Source organism: Neophocaena asiaeorientalis, unplaced genomic scaffold (assembly GCF_003031525.2).
Source record: "Neophocaena asiaeorientalis asiaeorientalis breed wild unplaced genomic scaffold, Neophocaena_asiaeorientalis_V1.1 scaffold32, whole genome shotgun sequence".
Classification (NCBI taxonomy): domain Eukaryota; kingdom Metazoa; phylum Chordata; class Mammalia; order Artiodactyla; family Phocoenidae; genus Neophocaena; species Neophocaena asiaeorientalis.
In genome coordinates this window covers 2,257,057-2,262,523 of record NW_020185327.1, presented here as the reverse complement: position 1 = coordinate 2,262,523, position 5,467 = coordinate 2,257,057, and positions in this window count along the sequence as shown.

Genomic DNA, 5,467 nt, shown 5'->3' with positions numbered 1-5,467 from the left:
CAGCACATTAAAAGGATCATATACCATGATCAAGTGGGTTTTATCCCAGGGATGCAAGGATTCTTCAATATATGCAAATCAATCAATGTGATACACCACATTAACAAATTAAAGAATAAAAACCATATGATCATCTCAATAGATGCAGAAAAACTTTTGACAAAATTCAGTACCCATTTAAGATAAAAACTCTCCAGAAAGTGGGCATAGAGGGAACCTACCTCAACATAATGAAGGCCACATATGACAAACCCACAGCGAGCTGAATGGTGAAAAACTGAAAGCATTTCCACTAAAACAGGAAAAAGACAAGGAAGCCCACTCTCATCACTCTTTTTTTTTTTTTTTTTTTTTTTTTTTTTTTTCTTTTTTGTGCCCCCTATGCCACCAGAAAACTACTAGAACCAATCAATGAATTTTGTGAGGTTGCAGGATACAAAATTAATGCACAGAAATCTCTGGCATTCCTATACACCAATAATGAAAAATCAGAAAGAGAAATTAAGGAAACACTCCCATTTACCATTGCAACAAAAAGAATAAAATACCTAGGAATAAACTTGCCTAAGGAGGTGAAAGACTTGTACTCAGAAAACTATAGAACACTCATGAAAGAAATCAAAGAAGACATAAACAAATACCATGTTCTTGGATTGCAAGAATCAATATTGTGAAAATGACTATACTACACAAAGCAATCTACAGATTCAGTGCAATCCCTATCAAACTACCAATGGCATTCTTCACAGAACTAGAAGAAAAATTTTACAGTTCATATGAAAACAGAAAAGACACCGAATAGCCAAAGCAATCTTGAGAAAGAAAAATGGAGTTCAAGGAATCAGGCTCCCCAAGTTCAAACTATACAACAAAGCTACAGTAATCAAGACACTATGGTATTGGCAGAAACACAGAAATATAGATTAATGGTACAGGATAGAATGCCCAGAGATAAACCCACGCACATATGGTCACCTAATTTATGACAAAGGAAGCAAGAACATACAATGGAGAAAAGACAGTCTCTTCAATAAGTGGTGCTGGGAAAACTGGACAGCTACATGTAAAAGAATGAAATTAGAACACTACCTAACACCATAGAGAAAAATAAACTCCAAATGGATTAAAGACCTAAATGTAAGACCAGACACTATAAAACTCTTAGAGGAAAAACACTCTTTGATATAAACCACAGCAAGATCTTTTTTGACCCACTTCTTAGAGTAACAGAAATAAAAACAAAAATAACAAATGAGACTTAATTAAACTTAAAAGCTTTTGCACAGCAAAGGAAACCATAAACAAGACAAAAAGACAACCCTTAGAATGGGAGAAAATATTTGTAAATGAAACAACAGACAGAGGATTAATCTCCAAAATATACATTTTGATATTGGAGTTCAATATCAAAAAAACAAGCAATCCAGTTAAAAAATGGGTGGAAGACCTAAATAGACATCTTACCAAGGAAGAGGTACAGATGGCCAAGAGGCACATGGAAAGATGCTCAACATCACTAATTATTAGAGAAATGCAAATCAAAACTATGAGGTATCACCTCATGCCAGTCAGGATGGCCATTATCAAAAAATCTAGAAACAATAAATGCTGGAAAGGGTGTGTTGGAAAGGGAACCCTCTTGCACTGTTGGTGGGAATGTAAATTGGTACAACCACTGTGGAAAACAGTATGGAGTTTCCTTAAACTAAAAATAGAACTACCATATGACCCAGCAATCCCACTACTGGGCATATACCTGAGAAAACTATAATCCAAAAAGAGACATGTGGGGCAGTGGTTGAGAATCTGCCTGCCAATGCAGGGGACATGGGTTTGAGCCCTGGTCTGGGAAGATCCCACATGCCACAGAGCAACTGGGCCCGTGAGCCACAGCTACTGAGCCTGCGCACCTGGAGCCTGTGCTCCACAACAAGAGAGGCTGTGACAGTGAGAGGCCCACTCACCGTGATGAAGAATGGCCTTCACTCACCACAACTAGAGAAAGCCCTCACACAGAAATGAAGACCCAACACAGTCAAAAAAAAAAAAGAGACACGTACCACAATGTTCATTGCAACACTATTTACAATAGCCAGGACATAGAGCCAACCTAAACATCCATCTACAGATGAATGGATAAAGAAGATGTGGCATGTATATACAATGGAATATTACTCAGCCAGAAAAAGAAACGAAATTGAGTTATTTTAAGTGAGATGGATGGACCTAGAGTCTGTCATATAGAGTGAAGTAAGTCAGAGAAAAACAAATACCGTATGGTAATGCATATATATGGAATCTAAAAAAATAATAATAATAAAGGTACTGATGAACCTAGTTGTTGGGCCAGAATAAAGAGGCAGACATAGAGAAAGAACTTGAGGACATGGGGTGGGAGGGCAAAGTTGGGGCGAAGTGACAGTAGCATCAACATATATACACTACCAAATGTAAAATAGTTGGCTGGTGGGAAGCAACAGCATAGCACAGGGAGATTGGCTCAGTGCTTTGTGATGACCTAGAGGGTGGGATAGAGAGGATGTGAGGGAGGCTCAAGAAGGAGGGGATATGGGGACATGTGTATGCATCTGGCTGATTCTCTTTGTTGTGCAACAGAACTAACACAGTATTGTGAAGCAATTATACTCCAATAAAGATCTATTTAAAAAGAAAAACAAAAAATATATAAATGAAAAGAACATAGAGCAAATTCAGCAACCCAGCCTCTCCTTGCTAGTAATCCATACCCGCTTCAGACTTTCCTGGGAACCCAGCTTATGGAAAGCTCAACTTTCCAGAGCCGGGCTGTAGCCTATTGTGTGATTGCAGGATGCTCTGTACCAAACCTTGGCTGACCACTCATCATAGTGACGGGTCTGAAGCATCAAGAAAGTATTGACCTCTGTCTAAGAAGAGGCTGCATTTTAGAAAACTTACATTAACTGGCTAAAACAAAAGAAGTCTTGATGTCCAGGAGAAGAGGGCTCAGTCATCTGAAAAGACCACCAATATAGAACCTCCCACACCCCCAGTCTCCAATGATGCAGGATAAATGGACGATGAGGTAGTCTCCACTCATACATCTTTTGCTTGTTCCATTTTGAGATCTTCAATGACATATGCCGCTGATGCCAATGCAAAATGTGAGAAAGGGGCAGTTTCACCTCTGAATATTAACATAAAGCAAAAAGTCTCAGAACAAGGGCTGTCTGTATTCAAAAAATAATACCATGCTAAGGAACACCACCACAGAAAGTGCAGCAACTGATTTCTAATGGAATCCGGATGAGGGGCTCATTAGAGATTCAAGGCTTGTGACTCACTTTAATTAAAATTTGAGCTGGGAGAGCTTGGAGAAACCAGCCTGACGAATGAGGTTTAGAAGAGAGGGAGGGGAGAAAGGGGCAGGATATTGACATAAATAAAGGAGACCTTAATTAAAGGATTAATGATGACAAGAACAATAAAAATAGCTTCATCCTCACTTTGTGTCTGCAGTTGGACAAAATACTTTGTGAGTCGTCAGGCTGAGGCTGCCCTTTGTGACTCAGAGAGAGTGAAATGCTGGGACCGTACAGGAAATACTTGTCCTTATATCATTTGGATGTTTTGCACAATTGAATATTTGACTGAATGATCCCATCTGATTCTTCACTTCACGAGGTACGTATAGACTCACCCGCTTCATTTAAGAGGAGAGCCCTTCTTGGAAGACTTAATGATGATTAAGATACCCCTACACCCAAACTAAACTGTAAAATAACTGCAAGAAGTTTCAATAAATCCCCCTTTCTCCTTGATGGCTACTTGAATTATTTGGGGGCAAAAGATTGAAAATCAAACGCTTTCAGAAGAATTTTTTGACTCACATTGTTTTTGCCTAAGCCTGTGCTTTGTCTGCCTAGGGGGTCCTTCAGCAGTGAGTGCAGCTGAAATGATGGCCACTCCCACTGCACTGTTCTGAATTGATTCCTTTGGCTGCCCACTCTCCTCTCTTTTAGGTCTTGGAATTGAGCCCATAACAGGGACTACAAAGCAAAGGCTCTCAGCACATTCATATTTTATATTTGCATGGTTCCTTTCCTATAACCTCTTTTCTTTGTCCAATATTTCCTGGCCGTAAGAGCCTAGGTGAAGAGCAGAATTCACCCAGATTTCAATATGTTAGCTATGACTCATGTCTTGCTGAGTTTCCTAAGTTAGGATTCTGTTTAAAATGACCTTAATGCAGAGACTCTGGTTAAGATGATAAATAAACTTTCATAAGCATTTAAACCTACAAAATTAATTATGAATATCTTATGCAACTCTATCTGTAAGTAAATTCCACAGCACTGGGCTTCATTTAGACCACCAATCCCTCTGCACACAGCAAGTTGGCAACATTTCACTGGCTAGAAGTGGCTTGAGCTGGCTCTCCTTGCTCCTCATGTCTATTGTCCACTGCAGACTTGCCTGATGTCCAGGGAGCAGATGCTCAGAGCTGGGTGATGCCCACACACTTTGCAGACAGCTCTGCACCTGCATCCCTCTCATCCCGGGGCTCTTCCAGCCCTTGCTTGGAAGGTTTTCAAGTTCTCTCTGTTCCTCTTCTTTTTCCTTCTCTTCCTCCTCTTCCTTCTCTGTCTTACTCCTTTATCTTCTCCTTTTCCTCTTACTTGTAGTGGAAATTAGTATGTGTTTTTCCTGTGGTTTTCCCCTTCTCATTGGGAGGAAAAGAAAGGTCTCTGTTATGGGCTGAATTTTGTTCCCTCAAAATTCATATGTGGAAGCCCTAACTCCCAGTACTTCAGAATGTGACTGTATTTGAAGAGGTAATTAAGTTAAAACGAGGCCAATATTGTGGGCCCTAAATCCAACACGTCCTTATAAGAAGAGGAAATTAGCCCCAGACACATACAGAAGGAAGACCGTATGAAGACACAGGGGAAGATGGCCTTCTATAAGTCAAGGAGAGAGGCCCCGGGAGAAACCAACCCTGCTGACACCTTGATCTTGGACTTCCAGCCTCCTGAACTGTGAGGAAATAAGTTTCTGTTGTTTATGCCAGCCAGTCTATGGCATCTTTGTTATGGCAGCCTGAGCTAACTAAAACAGCCTCCTAGAAGTGCCATGAGGAAAATTACCCCCAAACTCATTCCAGTTCCTCCAACATCCTCCACCTCCACCTCTAAAACAAATATTCTTTCTCTATTCTATCCTGAAAACAGAAAACAGCCAATGTCTTCACTACCAGGTGGTCTGGTTGCAGACACATGGTGAAGATGAGAAAGTTATATGTGTAAAGCAGGGTTGCAGGAACTAGCCTGTGATCTTTGCTGAGAAGGCATGGATACCCCTCAACTACCCACACAATTAGGCTTCATTATGCTTTCAAAGATACGTTCATCTTTATTACTCATTGCATCCTCACAACAGTTGGAAAAGGAGAAAACGTTCAAAAAATTAAATTTGCAGATGAGGAAAC